At 43.1% G+C, this 20,850-nt stretch overlaps 1 protein-coding gene and 1 non-coding gene across 4 annotated transcripts in view; one reads left to right on the forward strand and one right to left on the reverse strand.

Annotated features, from left to right (window-relative positions):
- Positions 1-20,850, forward strand: part of ABHD12 (abhydrolase domain containing 12, lysophospholipase) — an 86,777-nt gene that overhangs the window by 20,767 nt on the left and 45,160 nt on the right. The window lies entirely within an intron of this gene.
- Positions 8,593-8,699, reverse strand: LOC119473126. Its single transcript, XR_005202320.1, has one exon. It is a non-coding gene; the product is annotated as a U6 spliceosomal RNA (small nuclear RNA).

Here is a 20,850-nt window from a genome sequence, read left to right on the forward strand (position 1 = left end):
CCACCATGCCCAGCTAATTTTTTGTATTTTTAGTAGAGACGGGGTTTCACCATGTTGACCAGGATGGTCTCGATCTCTTGACCTCGTGATCCACCCGCCTCGGCCTCCTAAAGTGCTGGGATTACAGGCTTGAGCCACCGCGCCCGGCCGGCATGGATATTTAAATAGCTTGCCCAGGGTCACACAGCCATCCGGGTGGCAGACCTGTGCCGTCTCCAGTGTTCATGCTCTAATCGCTGTGCTCTCTTCCCACTACTTAGGGCTGTCTCTCTGATACATCCTGAATATTACAAGGGGAAATTATTACTGATTGAAAATATTGAGCAAGTGTCATTTGAGAGAAATTAGTTTATTCACCAGCACATTGCTTTCCTTCTCTGACAGCATTGCTGACTCCGCAGCTGTGCTTGAGGGGTGGGCCTCTGAGAGCACAAGCCTTCCACAGAGCCTTCTCTTGGGGTTGGTGGAGTCCTCTGTGGCCCCCTTGTTGGCTTGACACTTTCCAACCCCCAGAGCTTTGGTCATGCCTGGGAAGCTCTGGGTGCCAGCTGAAGGTGTAGGGAGGCAAGGCCTCTAGGGAGTCCTGTGCACCCCAGCAATCATTGGGATGCATGGGAGATCTGATGCATCATTGCGATTCAGGGGAACCCCCATGGTCAGTGCGTAGAGGCACTGAAAGCATTGAAGGGTAAGCGTGTTCGGGTCCACTATAATCAATTTAAGTAGGAATTGCTGCAGTGGCTATGTGCATTTCTTTAAGAAAATAACCTGGAAGCCCAGTCTTTCCAGATAGGAAAAAACAAAGGGCAAGAATCCATTTATGTCTAAAAATGGAGGTGCATGCCTGTAGTCCCAACTACTTGGGAGGCTGAGTCAGGAGAATCGCTTGAACCTGGGAGGCAGAGGTTGCAGTGAGCCAAGATTGTGCCACTGCATGCCAGCCTGGGCAACAAGAGCAAAACTCCATCTCCAAAAAAAAAAAGTCCTTTGTTAACAAAAAGTCTACAAGGGGCTTTTTTTTTTTTCTTTTTTCTTTTTCTTTAACAGAGACAGAGAGACAGGGTCTTGCTGTGCGGCCCACGCTGGTCTCATGCTCCTGGCCTTAAGTGTTCCTCTTGCCTCAGCCCCCCAGAGTGCTAGCATTGCAGGGGTAAGCCTTGCCAGAGCTCCTTTAAAGAGCAAGTTTTTCCAGTGTGAAGTTATAAAATGGCTTACTTCATACGTTGTGCATGCATATGTAGCTATTTATGTCTGTGAACACAACATCAGTGCTCACTGGCACTCCTGGTTTGGGACCTTACCTTCTTGAACTGAGACGAGGTCTCACAGTCTGCATGGAAGCGACATGTTGCTTCTGTAGGAAGAAGTGGTTAAGAGCAGGTGTGTGATCCTTTGTGCCCTCTGCCCCTGCTGCAGCAAATCCTAAAGCATTGTGTGGAGGTGGCAGCATTGCAAAGTGATGGAGCTTCTGCAAGACAGGTTCCTGAGTAACTGTGTTTAGTAGAACTCCAGCCGACCCGTGCTGGACGCATAGTTAGAGGAAGAAAAACTGTTGTTCTTTAGGCCTCTTAGATTTGGTAGCTGTTGCTGCATTTTAACTTTATCTAGGATGTATAGAGAACTTTTAAAACTTTACAACGAAACACCAATTCAGAAGTGGCCTAGAAATGAAGAGACATTTCTCTAAAGACAGATGACTTATAAGCACATGAATAGATGCTCAACATTACTAATCATTGGGGAAATGCAAATCAAAACCACAGTGAGATACCACCTCACACCAATTAGGATGGATTTTTTTTTTTTTTTTTTAAATTTTGGGAGACAGGGTCTTTCTCTGTCACCTAGGCTGGAGCACAGTGGTGCAATCATGGCTCACTGCAACATTGACCTCCCTGGCTCAAGCGGTCTTCCCATTTCAGCCTCCTGAGTAGCTGGGACTGTAGGTGCATGCCACCACACCTAACTAGATTTTTAATTTTTTTTTTTTTTTTTTTTTTTTTTTTTTTTTGAGTCGGAGTTTCGCTCTTGTTACCCAGGCTGGAGTGCAATGGCGCAATCTCGGCTCACCGCAACCTCCGCCTCCTGGGTTCAGGCAATTCTCCTGCCTCAGCCTCCTGAGTAGCTGGGATTACAGGCACGTGCCACCATGCCCAGCTAATGTTTTGTATTTTTAGTAGAGACGGGGTTTCACCATTTTGACCAGGATGGTCTCGATCTCTTGACCTCATGATCCACCCGCCTCTGCCTCCCAAAGTGCTGGGATTACAGGCGTGAGCCACCGCGCCCGGCCGATTTTTAATTTTTTGTAGAGAGAGGGTCTCACTGTGTTGCCTAGGCTGGTCTCACACTCATGAGTTCAAGCAATCCTACCTCAGCCTTTAAAAGTACTGGAATTACAGGTGTGAGCTACTGCGCCTGTCCGAAAATGGCTAATAATTTTTTTTTTAAAAGAAAATAATAACTGTTGGCAAGGATATGGGAAATTGGAACCCTTTCACACTGTTGCTGGGAATAAAAATGGTATAGAAACGGTGGAAAATACGGCTCTCTCTTTAAAAATTGAACATAGAATTACCATATAATGCAACAGCTGCACTTCTGGATATCTACCAAAAATAATTGAAAACAGCGTCTCTAAGAGCCATTTATTTGTACACCCACATTCATAGCCACACTATTCACCATAGCTAAAACATGGAAGCAACCCAGATGGTGTCCATCCATGGATGAGTGGATAAGAAAAACTTCGTATATCTGTATAATGGAAGGAATTTCTGAAATACGCTACAGCATGAATGAACCTTGAAGACATTACGCCAAGTGAAGTAAGCCAGTCACAAAAAGACAAGTACCGTATGATTCCGCTTACATGAGGCACTAGAGTCGTCAAGGTACTAGATGTAGAAAGTGGAATGGTGGTTGCTGTGAGCTGGGGATGGAGAATGGGAATTACTGTTTAATGAGTACAGAGTTTCAGCTTTACAGGATGAAAAGAGTTATGGAGATGGATGGTGGTGATGATTACACAACAGTATGAACATATTACCACTCAACTGTACGTGTGAAAATGGTTATGATGGTATATTTTGTTATGTGTATTTTACTACAATGAAAAATTGGGGAAAATGAGTAAAATTTTTAAAATTGCTGAAATATTTGTGGCAAATTCTCTGTCCCTTATTTCCCCTTCCTTAGTATGAATGGTCCCTCTTCCCACAAAACTGCAAGCCCTTTCCGCCCCCTCCCATGTCACTGTATGAACACTCATTTTTTGTTTTTTAATGACTGCATGTCATCTCAGTGTATAGATGCACTATCCCCTATTAAAGAGATGTAAAATTTGTATGCTGTAATCCATAGTTTTCTTGTATACAAACAACAGCAATTGGTTGTAAGAAGTAAAGAGAAGACAAATTCAAAAAACATTCCTCAGATTATTCATCTAACAGAATTCCAAATTTAAAAAATGCCTATCTGTTTCTCTCTGGTTCAATACAAGCTGATTCTGAAGTTCAGATGAAAAAATATACAGAGATCTTGTATCAGGGGTATATTAAAAAAAGAAAAAAATGACCAGAAGTGCCATGAGCCTCTGAAGAAGAGAGTTGTGTGGAGTCTGGTCCATGCTGCAATGCTCAGCTTGGGAATAACAGGCCAGTGTGACAGGACAGAGATTCTTGAAACAGACCAAATACACTTGGGAATTTAATTTGAGGTGAAGTTGGAGTAATAGTTGAATGTAGTCAGAGTTGATTTTGATTGTTAATTAAGATTTTTGGGTAGCATTTGAAATAAAATAAATCTGGATCCATATCTTACCTGGTAAACCAGCATCCTTGTACAAACAGATCAGAGGTAAATGTAAACAAGAAACCAAGAAGTACTAGAAGAAAATAGGAGTGAAATTCTGAAGTCTTGAAATGGAGGAGAGCTTTTTTTTTTATCATTATTTTTTAAGAGAGAGTTTCGCTCTTGTTTTGCCCAGGCTGGAGTGTAGTGGCGTGGTCTCAGCTCACTGCAACCTCTGCCTCCTGGGTACAAGCAATTCTCTTGCCTCAGCCTCCCCAGTAGCTGGGATTGCAGGGACTTGCCTCCACACCCAGGTAATTTTTGTGTTTTTAGTAGAGATGGAGTTTTATATGGGCCAGGCCGGTCTTCAACTCCTGACCTTGTGATCTGCCTGCCTTGACCTCCCAAAGAGTTGGGATTATAGGCGTGAGCCACTGTGCCCAGCCCTTTTTCTTTTTTTTTTTGGGACAGCATGTCGCTCTTGTTACCCAGGCTGGAGTGCAATGGCGCAATCTCGGCTCACCGCAACCTCCGCCTCCCAGGTTCAAGCAATTCTCCTGCCTCAGCCTCCTGAGTAGCTGGGACTACAGGTGCATGCCGCCATGCCCAACTAATTTTTGTATTTTTAGTAGAGATGTGGTTTCACCCTGTTGTCCAGGATGGCCTCAATCTCTTGACCTTGTGATCCACCTATCTCAGCCTTCTGAAGTGCTGGGATTATAGGTGTGAGCCACCATGCCCAGACAGGGCTCTCTAACTATATCTCAGAGTCCAAATTCTATTAAGATGACTTAAATTTGATTTGATAATATGAAAAAAATCTGCATTACATAAATAATGACAAAAATATTTGAAACTCACAGGTAAAGAGGTAATAAAGAATTTCTAGGAATTGAAAAAAGTTGAAAGTCCAATGAAAAATATGCAAAAGATATAATTCATTGAAAAAGAAATAGAATCCTTCAATATATGAAAGAATGCTTAACAATATTTATTTAATTTTGGCCAGGCGTGATGGCTCACACCTGTAATCCTAGCACTTTGAGAGGCTGAGGCAGGCAGACCATGAGGTCAAGAGATCGAGACCCTCCTGGCCAACATGGTGAAACCTCGTCTTTACTAAATACACAGACAATTAGCTGGGCGTGGTGGCATAACGCCTGCAGTCCCAGTTACTTGGGAGACTGAGGCAGGAGAATTGCTTGAACCCAGGAGGCAGAGGTTGCAGCGAGCCAAGATCTCACCACTGCAGTCTGGCCTGCTGACAGCAAGACTCCATCTCAAAAACAAACCACAGTATTTATTTAATTTTTAAGGAAGGATCTTACTGTGTCACCCAGACTGGAGTACAGTGGTGTGATCTCAGCTTACTGCAACCTTGACCTCCTGGGCTCAAGCAGTCCTCCTACCTCAGCCTTCTGAGTAGCTGGGAATACAAGCACACACCACCATGCTCAGCTTATTTTTAAATTTTTGTAGAAACTTATGTTGTCCAAGCTGATCTTGAACTCCTGGCCTCAAGCGATCCTCTCATCCTCAGCCCTTGCGCATGGCAAGATTAATTAATTATATTTATTAATTAATGAAAGTCAAAACTACACCAAGATGCCATTTCTCAACTATCAGATTAGAGAATATGCACCTTTGACCTCACTTCATTATTGAGGCCTGAGGGAAGCAAGGGTTTGGGAGGATAATCTTTTAGTAATCTAGATCCATTTACTCTTTGAGCTGGTGGTTTCCATTCTAAGACTGTCTTACCTGTACATACAAAATTAGGCATGTACAGAGTAATTCATTTTGGCACTCATTGCTGAAAACTTCCTGATTGTCCAGCAGTGGGAGACTGGCTTAATAACCTATGTTATGCTGATCCGATTGGGAGCTGCAAAAAAGGCAAGCATTGATGTGGAGAAATTTTATGGGTCTTGTTTCTATTTTTTCTTTCTTTCTTTCTTTCTTTCTTTATTATTTATTTTTATTTTTAAAGACAGGGTTTCACCATGTTGGTCAGGCTGGTCTTGAACTCCCAGCCTCAGGTGATCTGCCCGCCTTGGCCTCCAAAGTGAGATGTCTTGTTGATAGAAAAAAAAAAAAAAATCAAGGTGTTAAACAGTTCACTACCTTTTTATGAGAAAAAGGAATGAGAACATGTACATGTGTTCGTGAAAGGAAACACTGGAAGGATAAACAGCAAATAAAAATGCTTATCTGTGGGCATGATGGGGACAGGGTACATGGTGACAAGTTGGCAGTGAGACTTTACGTTTTATTTTTTGAACTGTGTAAACATATGTTCTTTTTTTTATTTAAAGCTATTTTAGCTAGAAACAAAAATGAGCACGTAGAGTATAATCTTGCATTAATTAGGATAACACTTGCTGCTATACCAAGTCACTACCAGCAGCCAGCCACATGAGGCCTTACGTTGCATTTGTGAGAACTACTCAGTTGGCTCCTCCTGCCTCCACGGCAGGCTTGGAAATGTAGCCCCCAGTTGGGCAGCCATTCCCATCCCCATCTCTACACTCAGTAGAGAAGACACAGTATGAGGCTTTGATGGTCTCCTAGCCATCTCCACCTCAGGTCCTGGGCCCCTAATCTGTGTTCAGTTCTTCAGAGAGTCAGAGAGCAGCTTCCATTGGCAGTGTGAGAGTGTTTGCCCAGTTACCGTTTTTATGTTGTCAGTATTCTTATATTCTTCTTCACCAATAATGTAGGTGAAAATGGAATCTCATGGTTTAATTTGCATTTCTCTGTGTCAATTTAGTGCCATATGTTTTGGGAACAGGAAATACCACAAAATAGCTCTGTAACCCTTTAGCTATGGTTCAGATATGGTTTGTTGGGCCTGCCAAGTCTCATGTTGAAATTTGATCCTCATGTTGGAGGTGTGGCCTGGCCGGAGGTTGGAGGTGTCTGGGTCTGGGTGGGGGGGGACAGATTCCTTATGAATGTTTAGTGCTCCTCTTAAGGGAATGGATGGGTTCTGACTCTTGAGTTCCTGTAAAAAGAGCCTGGCACCTTCCCTCCCACCCCTTCTGATCTCTGCCTATCTGCTCCCCTGCCTTCCACCCTGAGTGGAAGCAGCCTGAGGCCATCACCAGATATGGATGTTGGCACCATGCTTCTTGTCCCAGCCTGCAGAACTGTGAGACAAAATAAACCCTTTTACTTTATAAATTATCCAGCCTCAGGTATTTCTTTTCTTTTTTTTTTTTTNCCATGCCCAGCTAATTTTTTGTATTTTTAGTAGAGACGGGGTTTCACCATGTTGGCCAGGCTGGTCTCGAACTCCTGACCTCAGGTGATCCACCCACCTCGGCCGCCCAAAGTGCTAGGATTACAGGCGTGAGCCACCGCGCCCGGCCCAGCCTCAGGTATTTCTTTTCTTTTTTTTTTTTTAAAGATGGGGTTTCACCATGATGGCCAGGCTGGTCTTGAACTCCGGACCTCAGGTGATCCACCCACCTCGGCCGCCCAAAGTGCTAGGATTACAGGCGTGAGCCACCGCGCCCGGCCCAGCCTCAGGTATTTCTAATATAGCAACACGAAAATGGACTAAGGCACCTTTGTCATCTGAAGATAAATTTCTAGAATATTACCTTATCATGAGTTTTTGTTTTGTTTAAATAAAAAGGGAAGGGGAATGATTTTGAGAGCTAGTTTAGTAGAGCCTCAGTGTGTCCTTGACCCAGAAGGCTAGAAGGCAGGAAGGCAGGTCCTGGGGCATGTGATCTGTCCTGATGACCAGGCCTGTGGGATACAGTAGGGAGGAGGAGGTTTTCCTGCTGCATTCTTAGCACAGGGAGCCCTAGGGCTTAGAGATTCTCAACCAGATGATAATGCAGAGACTTATGTTCATTTATTTAAAGGCCTTTTGTGTGTGTGTCTTCATATTATGATTCATTGACAAATTGGCCACCTATTGCATTTAAAATTAATTTTTTTTTTTAGATGGAGTTTTGCCCTTGTTACCCAGGCTAGAGTGCAGTGGTGTGATCTTGACTGTCCGCCTCCTGGGTTCAAGTGATTCTGCTACCTCAGCCTCCCAAGTATCTGGAATTACAGGCATGTGCCACCACGCCCAGCTAATTTTGTATTTTAGTGGAGACAGGGTTTTACTATCTTGGTCAGGCTGGTCTCGAACACTTGACATCAGATAATCTACCTGCTTCAGCCTCCCAAGGTGCTGAGATTGCAGGCATGAGCCACCACACCTGGCCTTAAAATTAAATCTTGATTAAAGACTTCTATCTCATCAACCATTATTATAATGAAAAGTAAAATGTCAATCATTTTATTTACTGCCTGGCACCTAGTGAATATTTGATAAATATTTGTTAAATGAATGGAAATTCAAATAAAGAAACAGGACTTTATATATGTTCTCACATCTACTATAAAATACTCTGAATGTTCTAGACATTATGAGATGAGAAATAGTTAAGATAATCATACAAAAAGGAGTCAAAATTTTTTTTTTTTTTTTTTTTTTTTTGGAGACGGAGTTTCGCTCTTGTTACCCAGGCTGGAGTGCAATGGCGCTATCTCGGCTCACCGCAACCTCCGCCTCCTGGGTTCAGGCAATTCTCCTGCCTCAACCTCCTGAGTAGCTGGGATTACAGGCATGCACCACCATGCCCAGCTAATTTTTTGTATTTTTTGGTAGAGACGGGGTTTCACCATGTTGACCAGGATGGTCTCGATCTCTTGACCTCGTGATCCACCCGCCTCGGCCTCCCAAAGTGCTGGGATTACAGGCTTGAGCCACCGCGCCCGGCAAAAAAATTATTTTTTAAAAATATGGAACGCTTCACGAATTTGCATGCCATTCTTGTGCAGGAGCCCTGCTAATCTTCCCTGTATCGTTCCAATATTAGTATATGTGTTGCCAAAGCGAGCACTAGGAGGAGTCAAAATTGCCATTGCTTTCAGTGACTTTCTGCTTGGAAAGCTCCAATAAAAATCAACTAAAAATTCTCAGAACTCATGGAGTTCGGTAAGATTTTTTCTTTTCTTTCTTTCTTTTTTTTGAGATGAAGTCTCACTCTGTTCCCCAGGCTGCAGTGCAATGGGGCAATCTTGGCTCACCAATCCTCTACCTCCCAGATTCAAGCCATTCTCCTTCCTTAGCGTCTGGAGTAGCTGGGATTACAGGCATGTGCCACCACTCCTGGCTAATTGTTTTTTTTTATTTTTGTATTTTTAGTAGAGATGGGTTTTTACCATGTTGGTCAGGCTGATTTCAAACTCCTGACCTTGGGTGATCCACACGCCTCGGCTACCCAAGGTGCTGGGATTACAGGTATGAGCCACTGCGCCTAGGCGTAAGATTTTCAAATGCAAAATAAATAGACCAATTGATAGCTTTCTTATACTGTATACCAATAACCAGCTGGCTAGAAAGATGAAACAGGATAAACTCTTACTTTATAGTAGCAGCAGCAACAAAAAAATACAAATTTAAGAATTACATTAGAATTATATGTAGAATGGAGTTGGAGGGAGGCAGGTAAAAGGAAAAAAAAGGAAACATGTAGAATGTCAGCCGGGTGAGGTGGCGCATTCCTGTAATCCCAGTGAGCTGAGATTGCACCACTGCACTCCAGCCTGGGTGAGGGAGTGAAGACTCTCAAAAAACAACAACAAAACCATAGAACATTTGTTGAGAAAATCATTAAACTTTACTAAGAGACATAAAATGATATTTAAGTGGAAAGATAGTGTGTTATTAGATGAGAACATACAACATTGAAAAGGTATTGTTCCTTTTTCAAATAGACTTCATGCAGTTCTGCCTGGGGTCGTTCAGCTTCAGCTTCCCATCTAGGGAAGTCAGAGTACATGGGTGTGAGTGAGTCTGGGAACATGGGGATTCTGTGGCAAGCTTCAGTGTGGACCAAGGACTAGAGGTTCAGCGGCCACATAGTGTGGGGTTACAGGGCAGTGGGCCCTGTATCTTTTGCTGCTAAGCTCACCATGGCCTGCCTCTAGCTTCCAGCTCTCTGAGAGCTGTGGAAGATGGTTGGGGGTTCTCCACACTGCTTTCTAAACTTTAACATACTTCTGCTTTTAGTATATCTGACCTTTCGTAGTCCAATCCTTCTATGGTTTACCCTCTGCAGAGAATAAATCTTCAGTCTCTTGATGGATTCAGGCAGTGGCCCCACTCTGTTTGGCGAGATGGAAGCCCCAGAGGGTTTTTCCAGTTTTCTTTCTGATTCTGACCTCCACCTGATCTCCCGCCACAGGTACCTGGTGCTGTTGGTTCATGTGCCTTGTCTTCCCCCGTACTGGTTTCGGACTTTTCTGGACCTGTCACCTTAATTCCTGGCCTTCTGTTTTCCGGCTTCTAACATGGTCTCTCCTCTCATTCTTGACCACACCGTGTAATTATGTCCTTCTAAAATTTTACTGTCATTTTATTGGGGTTTTAAGATGTGAAACAGTTACATCTACCATCTTTAGCCTCAAACATAAAAATGTAACGTGTGGCTGGACCTGGTGGCTCATAACTGTAATCCCAGGACTTTGGGAGGCTGAGGCAGGCAGATCACGAGGTCAGGAGTCAATATGGTGAAACCCTGTCTTTACTAAAAATACAAAAATTAGCTGGGCATGGTGGCACACACAGGTAATCCCATCTGCTCGGGAGGCTGAGGCAGGAGAATCGCTTGAGCCTGGGAGGCGGAGTTTGCAGTGAGCCAACATCATATCACTGCACTCCAGCCTAGGAGACAAAGAATTGTTTGGGTAACTATTTAGAGATACAGAAATTTAGAAACCTACATCCCACTGTATACCAAAATAAATTTCAGAGAGACTGAATATAAAGTATAAAGCCCTAAAAGAAAAAGAAGAATACTCACCCAGTCTCAAGGACAGAGGAGAACATCCAGAAACCATAAAGAAAAAGATGAATAGAGTGAAAATACATAAAAACTTAAAATGTTCCTTAATTTTAAATCCTAAACAAAATAGAGACAAATGAGAGAGGAGAATATTTTTAAAGTACATTTATAAAGTTTCAGACAAAGATTTAGCATCCTTAATATAAAAAGTTCTTGGCCGGGCACAGTGGCTCACGCCTATAATCCCAGCACTTTTGGGAGGCTAAGAGGATTGCTTGAGGCCAGGAGTTTGAGACCAGTCTAGACAACGTGGTGAAACCCTGTCTCTACCAAAAATACAAAAACTTGCCAGGCATGGTGGTGCACACCTGTAGTTCCCAGCTACTTGGAAGGCTGTGGCACGAGAATCGCTTGAACCTGGGAGATGGAGGTTGCAGTTAGCTGAGATCGCACCACTGTACTCCAGTGTGGATGACAGAGCGAAACTCTAACCCCTCCTCCCCTCCCAAAAAAGTTATATGTCAGAGGATAATATGAGATATTTTGTCATTAACCACAATGATTAGAACAACATGTTATTCTGATTTTTATTTTTATTTTTATTTTTATTTTTGAGACGGAATTTCGCTCTTGTTACCCAGGCTGGAGTACAGTGGCGCGATCTCGGCTCACCGCAACCTCTGCCTCCTGGGTTCAGGCAATTCTCCTGCCCCAGCCTCCTGAGTCGCTGGGATTACAGGTACACGCCACCATGCCCAGCTAATTTTTTGTATTTTTAGTAGAGACGGGGTTTCACCATGTTGACCAGGATGGTCTCGATCTCTTGACCTCGTGATCCACCCACCTCGGCCTCCCACAGTGCTGGGATTACTATTCTGATTTTTAAATATGCATAGAAGAAGCAGTGAAATAGAAATGTTATATGCAATTTTTTTGTTGTTTTTTACAAAGGAAGCATCATTAATACATGCTAGGGTAAATGTGTAGTTGTTTGGGTAAAAATAGTTTTGTCATCTCGTATATGCTAAAATAATGCCAGATTAATTTAACAGTAACTGTTGTTAAGGTTTTGGTTATAACTTTTCACACTGTGTATACACCTGTATATTTTGTATTTTTACATACTATTTTATAAGCTGTAAAACCACTATATTCTGGATTTTCATCCAAGTCTTCACATAGAGAGGGCATTGCTTTGAATGACCATGTAGCACCTGCTTATCCCATTGTTTCAGACCTCCCTTGGAACTGTTGTGGCACAGTACTGTCTTTCTGACCCTGAAGGGTGTTCTGGGGGGGGTGGCTGGTGTGGACAAGGGGACCAAGTCCACATGAGCTTGGAGTGCCACGCTGTGCACTCTGCACAGGTCTCCTGCCTGCTCCAATCCCAAGGCCTACGGATATGCAGTTTGCGCCTTTGTTGCCTCTTCCTGGTACTCACTGTGTTTTGACACGTACTGAGGTGTGCAGGCGATGGCGCTAGCCTGCTTGTACAGAAGCAAAGAGGGATAAAATGCAGACCAGTTAGAAAACAGGCAGTAATGTTAGGAGGCCTTCACAAACTTCACTCTTGCCCTTGGGGATAGACCAGCAGTTGGTGGAATGGGAGCAGGAAGAAACTCCTCCCTGCAGCATATCATGACTTAAGGGAAATTTTAGAAGAATAATCATTGACTTTGCCAGTAAAGATCCTACGTGATGTGCACCCAGCATCCTTATACTAAATGGGCTTATTGTTTATTTAATCAGCTTCCTATTGATGGACAATTGGCTTCTTCCCAGTGCTTTTTGCTGTTATTAGCAACTTTCTTATGTCTAACTTTTGTTCCTTTGTTAAAAGTGCCCAGTTATTTAGAATAATTTGGGATTTAATGGGTCAGAGAGTATGAATATTTAAAATTTTGAAACTGTTGCCAAGGTGACTTCCAACAAGATGAGGAAGTTTTGCCCTCCTACCCAAGAGCGTTTCAATGCCCATTTCCCCCACTCCTGCCTTCATGAGATGATATTATTATTATTATTACTATTTCTGAGATAAGGTCTCACTCTGTCACCCAAACTGGAGTGCAGTGGCATGGTCTTGGCTCATTGCAGTCCTCAGCTTCCCAGGTAACTGGAACTACAGACATGTGTCACGGCACCCAGCTAATTTTTGTATTTTTTGTAGAGGCAGGGTTTTGCCGTGTTGTCCAGGCTGGTCTCGAACTCCTGGGCTCAAGCGATCCTGCTGCCTTGTTCTCTCAAAGTGCTGGGATTACAGGTGTGAGCCACTGCATGTGGCCATTGGATGATATTATTATTGATGTCTGTAAGTTGAGGCATGAGAATGAAATTTGTGTGGTGTTTGCCTTTCATATGTATGTTGTGTAATATTTCTATCACTTGAATCTTGAAAATTTTTTTATAAATTCTTATTTTCCCTTGAACATATTTTGAATGGTCCAACTTGTGTTTAAGAAACTTGTGTTATCCTACAGAACCAGTTTTTCTACTTCATGAGAAAGTGGTTCATGACAGAAACTGCAGACTTCATTCATTAGCTGCCAGTACTTCTTGAGCTTCCAAGTTCTGGGCACTGGTTATACAAGAGCTGTAGTACTTATTTGTAGGGAAAGATTCTGTCCATGATGGTAGAGATAAATGTTTTGTTGCAGACTGAAGGGAAAAGAGGAGCCTGACAGACATGGTGAGAGAGCCTGATTAGGCTGGGTGGCCAGGGGACTTTGGAGAATAGCAGTGAAGCTTATGTCTGGAGAGGGCAGAAGATTTGGGGCCCCTGTAAGAGACTGAAAGGCGTTAGAGAGTCAAGGGCTGGGTGAGCAAGCGCTAGAGAGGGGCAGCATGGGGCACAGGGTCCTGGATCAATTTTAGAGGCCCTTGGCGGGGTTGTGGGGGCACTGACCCCAGACAGAGTTGCTGGGGTCTGGGAAGAAAATATCAGGCCTTCTAATTATATTTTCCCAACCTCTGAGAATACCTATTTAGTTCAGTTTATTGTGTCTTTCTTTGTTCATTTGTAGAGAGCGGAGTCTTGTTATATTGCCCAGGCTGGCCTTGAGCTCCTGGCCAGGAGCTTGCACTGTGCAGCCTCATTGTGCCGCTCACTGCCCAGTCCTCATTCTAGATACACGCCTCACTAAGCATTTCCCTTCCTGCCTCATTCATATGCACAGCAGCCCATTAGGGCCGATTCCATCACAGTCAGAGGCTCCGGAGACCCTTCTACCACTCCTTCCACCTGCCACTCTGCTACAGTGCTCCTGGTGCTCCGCAGGGCTTTTAATGTCCTCAGACTGAGGGCCCAGCACTGTCTTCCCTATCAGAGGAATCAGGGCAGGTTGTTCAGTTACCCTGGACAGTAGGAAAAGGAGATCACTGTCAAACTGGCAGCAGGAACACTGGCATCTCTGCTACACTCCCTACCCAGCTGCTGTTCAGCGAGGCCCTGCAGGCCCACACCTCCGAGTTATGCAATCTAAGGGATGTCCATAGAGGGACCCCCTCCCCACCAGAAAAGTGTGCAAGACTCATAGGCGGGTGTTGAACAATGAGAACACATGGACACAGGGAGGGGAGCAGTACACACTGGGGTCAGTTGGGGGGAAATAGGGGAGGGACGGTGCGGGGTGGGGAGCTGGGGAGAGATAGCAAGGGGAGAGATGCCAGATGTTGGTGATAGGGGGGAAGGCAGCAAATCACACTGCCACGTGTGTACCTATGCAACAATCTTGCATGTTCTTCACATGTACCCCAAAACCTAAAATGCAATAAAATAAGTAAATGGGAAAAAAAAAAAAGTGTGCAAGAGCAGTGCATGGAAAAGCTGTCTGCCACCTCGGGAAGCAGACAGGTGGCCATCCTCCTGGCTGAGCTAATAGAAGAGCCTCTTGCGGGCACCAAGTGTTTATTGATACGCGACAACCTAAGAAGCCCGATGGCCCTTGGGGGAAGCAAAACCTCAGCAGTCTCACGTGTGAGAATGGAGATCTAGAGGAGCTATCATGAAGGCCTGACCCTGGGTGTGTTTTTTCCCTTGCAGTTTTACAGATGCTGTTTGATGGGAAGGCTCTGCTTAGCACACTTAGGGTATGCCCTTCTTCGTCACCTCCAAGCACAGGAGCTGCATCAGTAGAAACAGGCTTTATCAATACAGATGATCTTGTGGGCTCCCTGGGTTGTTAGATTGGCTTTCGTTCTTTCAGGGAAGGACACTCTGTGTCTGCCCATCAGTGCCTTCTATTATTGGCCCAGTTTCACAGCTCAAAGGCTGCAAATGGAAGTCAGCCTTCTGAAATATAAATGACAACTTTTATTTGGTGGCATGCAGTGAAACATTTTTTTCTTTAAAAATGCTCTTTATAGTTCATGAAATGCAGTATGGAAAATTAAAGTACAAAACAACAACAAAAAAACCCCCTTTAAATTTCCTCAAAGAAAATGTTTTACTCTTAGCAGGAAATGGTAAGCGTAAAACAAAAAGGGGGAAGTGGCAACAGAAAGCTTTTTAGATTCATTTTTTTTTCTATATTGTCCTTAAAACTGGGGACAGGGTTTGTTTTTTAAAATCTTCATTTGTTGTCTGCATATTTTCCTTTGACAGGCAATAGTAGGGAATGGAATTGCCCTTGTTGTCTTGAGGGACTGCATTAAGTGTCATCCAGCCTGCAGGTCGTCAGGATGGAAAACTCCAGGTGTGTACATGCACCGTGTGGCACCAGTACATCCAGTAATGCCCAGAACATCCCACTGTAGCTTAGCAGGAATGTGCTGTATTATTTGAGAGTGGAGACCCTAGGGTGATTGTACCTTTACTTTTCCTGTCTCCTGATTCAAATACAAAGTCATTGACAGTTCAGACTTCTTAGGAAATAATGTGTTTGTTGTTCAGAGTGGTTTAATTATACCTGAGTATCTCTTCAGAAAGCATAGAAAGAGAAGAAAAAGAGATAGGAAAGAGAAAGCAAAGTCAGATAAGAGAACGGATAGACGTGATTGGGGTTGGTATGACAGTCGAAAGCTAAGGAAACCAGACAAGTTAATTTTTTTTCTAAAATAACATTAAAATAATTATAACAATTCTATCTTGTATAGGATTTTATTGCACTTAATAGTTTGGCTTGTCAGATTTCTGTTGGTGTCACTGTCTTTCCCCCTTCATTTAGGATCCTGTGGTTATGTAAATGGTCAACCAAGAGTGTCCTCATCATGGCTATCAGGAAGGATGGCCTTGTCCAGTTCCAGTGGACAGTGCATCTTGTACACAAGCCTCAGTTTTTCATCTGTAACACTTGGCTTATGTACAACCTTTTAGACTATGAGTCGTGAATAGCAAACAATGGCAATTGATGCTGAAAACCCAGAATGTTTAAAAACTGTGGGCCATAAAAATGTAGAATGTATTTTGTCACCAGAGCTGGGGGTCAGTGGGGCGGCCCCTCCCTGCCTTCCTGTCCCCAGTTCTCCCCAGACCTTCCTGCCTGCCTGTTGCCAGGACAGCGTGCACCCTGTGTCCAGCTTCTGCCCCTAAACCTGTGAACGGATACCACAGGTGGGAACAGCCCTTTAGGCCAGACTCTGGTTTTTGGTTTTTCCTTTACTGCCAAATATGATCTACTGCTACATTCAACTTAGTGATTTATTGAGGCTAGAAATTCCTACCCATTTGTTTATTCAATTAGGAATTTGGTTTAGGTCTTAAAAGAAGAACCTCCTTGTCCTTAAAGATTAAAGGCTTTGTTTCACCACTCCAGGATGGCTTCCTTTGTCTCCAGATTCCCATTCCACTCGGGTTTATACAAAGATTATTGCAAAGGATAGTCCACCATCTTCAATATCCAGACCAGCCTGTTCCAAATGTCAGCAGGGGAGGACCTTGTGACACCGAAGTTCAGGTGGTAGCACTTTAGTGATCATGGAGCAGTCATTCTTTGATGAGCAGAAACCATGGCCTCAGTTGAGTTTGGTTTTTCAGAGACAGAAGGAAAGTCCAGGAAGGTGAAGTGACCAGTGCGTCCCAAGGTTTGCAGACAGCCATTGGCCCAGGCTGGCTGTGGTCTCTAGGCCCAGGACAAATTTGATTTCTCTACACCTGAGGCACTTGCTTGTTTCCTGGATGCATCACAGTGAGTCTGAGTTGGAAGGATCACAGTCAGTCTCCCGTAAGAGCACGGGGTCTGCCTGCTGGGGTAAGAAACTAATATTGTCAGTCGTGCTCTAAAGTGGACCCAGTAGCAGCCCAGCCTGTACAGAATACGGATGAGTCAGGCCTAGGTTTGGCCATGCTTTTCCCTCTGGGGCCTTTATCTGTGCCCTCGAGTGGTGGATAAAAAGCCGTATTCTCAAACACATGTTTTGGGATGGTTGTCTTTTGGAATAGAGGGGGTTGTCTTTTGGAATAGAGAGTAATGCTGTATGTTCTGCTTAAATATTTACATATTCTGCTTATAAATTTGTTTATTCTTGAAATTTTTTTGTTTGAGTTATTTACTTTCATTTATAGATACTTGTTCATACTTTGGAGGTTAATTTTAAAGGTACATGAAAAATGGCATGTGGCCGGGCACGGTGGCTCACGCTTGTAATCCCAGCACTTTGAGAGGCTGAGGCGGGTGGATCATGAGGTCAAGAGATCGAGACCATCCTGGTCAACATGGTGAAACCCCGTCTCTACCAAAAATACAAAAATTAGCTGGGCATGGTGGCGCATGCCTGTAGTCCCAGCTACTTGGGAGGCTGAGGCAGGAGAATTGCTTGAACCTGGGAGGCGGAGGTTGCGGTGAGCCGAGATTGCGCCATTGCACTCCAGCCTGGGTAACAAGAGCAAAACTCCGTCTCAAAAAAAAAAAAAAAAAAAAAAGAAAAATGGCATGTTTGCCAGGGAAAAAAAAAAACCACCTAAGGCTTGCCCTCAGCTCTAGAATTTGGAAAAAGGGTTATATGAGATTTCTGATTTATTTTAGCTATTATTTTGGTATTACTTAGTGAGAGATTCAATTTTTAAACTGGCTAATTTTTATTTACAGATTCTTTGTATGTGTCCTCCATAATTATATACAGAACTATAGTGGTGATAGAGCTGCTAATTAAAATCACCAATTTTGAAGGCTCTGTTTTATATTTATTTATTTATTTTTAAAAAAGAGACAGGATCTCACACTGTCACCCAGGCTGGAGTGTAGTGATGTGATCGTAGCTCACTACGGCCTTAGCCTTCAGAGTAGCTGGGACTATGCGTGTGCACCACTACATCTGGCTAATTTTTTTTTTTTTTTTTTAATTAAGAAACCTGGTCTCACTATGTTGCCCAGGCTGGTCCTGAACTCCTGTCCTCAAGTAATTCTTCTGCTTTGGCCTCCCAAAGTGCTGGGATTATATAGGCATGAGCTACCATGCCTGGCCTCTGTGTATTTTAATTAGAATTAATTTTAATTTTGAGAAATATTTTTGTTAGATATGTACAATAAATGAATACCCTTTTCAAGAACACTGTCCTGAGCTTGAGAGATACAGATGGTACTTAATTAGTAGTCCCTTCATTTTAGCCTATCCCTTTAATAAACAAATGTGGTTGCATCAGGTGTGGTGGCTTATACCAGTAATCCCAGCACTTTGGGCAGCTAAAGTGGTGGATCACCTGAAGTCAGCAGTTCTGTCTCAAAAAACAAAAACAAAAGCAAAAAAAGACAAGAATTAGCATGCATCTGTAGTCCTAGCTACTTGGGAGGCTGAAGCAAGAGAATCACTTGAACCCAGGTGACGGAGGTCGCAGTGAGCCGAGATTGCACCACTGCACTCTAGCCTGGGTGATAGAGTGAGACTCCATCTCAAAAATAAAATAATAAAAAAAACCCAAATGTGATTGCTTAGTGTATGTCTAGCACCGTATTAGATACAGTGTGTAGTTTTTGTTTTTTGTTTTTTTTGAGACCAGCCAGTTTTTTTTTTAATGATAATAAAAGTCCTAGTCTAGAGCTTAAGGGCCAGGGTCAACTTGAGGCCAATAAAATTAGAATTTCCAGGGCAAGTCCCAAGCATCAGTATTTTGTAAATGTTACAGGAGATTGCAGTACACAGCCAAGTGACTGTCAACTAAAGTGACATCCAGTGCAGTTATTTCAGTGGGGACAAGACATACACTGTGAAATAGAAAAAAGTGTGAAACTCTTAAGTACAGTGGGAGCCCAGAGAAGATGATGGTGGTTCTGATCATTTTTTGTTCTGATCATCATGGGACAGTAATTCTTTGATTATGGGTCCATCAAGCACAAACTATGAGCCTGGCATTGGGTTAAGTGTCTTGGAGACAAAGAAGAAAGACGAAGTCTTTGGTGACAGGAATCCATCATATTGGAAAAGAAAGACAGCCAGACCCAATAATGTTACTGTTGAGAAGAAAACCTTTCTTCCACTGACTTAGATCCAAATTGTTAGGGGGACTGTGACTTAAATGACAATAGGCAGATTAACAGAAGAAATGTTTATTATGCATATGGCACTACTCTAAGAGAGGGGTAGCTCTCCAAAGAAGAGGTGAAGGTTTATATACCAGATTAATAAGGGCGTGTGTGTGTTGGATTCGTAGGATGGAAGCCTCTGTTGAGGCTTTTTTACTTTTTTTTTTTTAAATGCTTTGGTACCCAAGGTCAATCACCAGCCTGACTAGAGATCTTCCCAGAGCAGGAGGTTTGTGGCAGCTGACTGTGGTAAAGTTCTGCTCTAGTCAGATAAGGGAAGTTCAGATAAGACGTCTTTCTGCATTTGCTATGATTCTGTTAACAGATTTCTCTGGGATCCCCAAGAGAGGGTCCATTCAGTCTGTTGAGGGGCTTAGGAATTTATATTTGGTTTACAACTTAGATGTGTTCATTTTTGAAGTATTATTTATACCACTCTGGTCGTCCCCACATACCCTCCATTTGAAACTTCACAAGAAGTTTCACAAACAAGGAGCTGGGTTGATTGCTGTAGTAGAAGTCTTAGTTTAGAAATTAAGAGGTAAGAGATCTGCAAAGGGAAAAAAGAACATAGACTAGAATGAGGACACAAAAAGAAAATAAAGGTTAATGCTTGGAGCAGACTATAAAACCAGTTCTTGATTCCAGCTTTTTAACATTGGGCTCAAAGCATTTTTAGCTGGTGGAGTGAGAGCAGCAGTGGCAGTTGGATGATTTTCCTGTTTGCAGTTTGAATGTTTTTGGTAGTGGCATCCCAAACATGATCTCTTGTGCTGATGAGTCCTTTGAAGTTTATGCAGAGTTGATCAGATTCAACCTACAGGACTTATATCAGTTCCAAACTGGCTACCCATGAGGTAAATACAGCCAGCAGAGTCTCTTTTCTTGTCTGGCCAGGCTTTTTGTGTTTTTAATATATACATTTATTTATTTAATGAATATGAATGTCTTAAGGTGGACCATGCCCTCTCTATATTACCTGAGAGGAGACCGTTACTAGTTCTACTTGGCTATATTTCCTGTGTGGTCCCTGGGGGAATCTAAGTTTGCATTGTTATATAAGATTTCCTCTTCCGTTCTGTAGGACCACTTTTACTTATATGGTTTCCCATTAGTCTTTCCTCACTTCTGCTGTGCCCCATGTTAAGATTATTTTAGGACAATGTTTTTCACATTGTAAGTTTTAGCCCATTCAGAATAATAAAATCATTTTGGTGACTGTTGATCAAAGGAAGCTTTAGATACTGTCCAGTAGAGAAGTTCCAACTTCTCAGTGTCAGTGCTAGCAGCTTACATCAATAATTTCATGAGAAAAGATTCCTTATAACCATTAGGTAGAAGAAAAAACACAAGGGAAATTATGAAATACTTTGAGAGGAATGAAAATGAAGATACGATATACTAAAACTTATGGAATATAGTTAAAGCAGTAATTAGAAATTTATAGGGGGAAATACCTATATTTTAAAAAGATCTCGGCCGGGCGCGGTGGCTCACGCCTATAATCCCAGCACTTTGGGTGGCTGAGGCGGGTGGATCACGAGGTCAAGAGATCAAGACCATCCTGGTTAACATGGTGAAACCCCGTCTCTACTAAAAATACAAAAATTAGCTGGGCATGGTGGCGCACACCTGTAGTACCAGCTACTCGGGAGGCTGAGGCAGGAGAATTGCTTGAACCCAGGAGGCGGAGGTTGCAGTGAACCGAGATCGCACCATTGCACTCCAGCCTGGGTAACAAGAGCGAAACT

Source organism: Cebus imitator, unplaced genomic scaffold (assembly GCF_001604975.1).
Source record: "Cebus imitator isolate Cc_AM_T3 unplaced genomic scaffold, Cebus_imitator-1.0 Scaffold134, whole genome shotgun sequence".
Lineage (NCBI taxonomy): Eukaryota > Metazoa > Chordata > Mammalia > Primates > Cebidae > Cebus > Cebus imitator.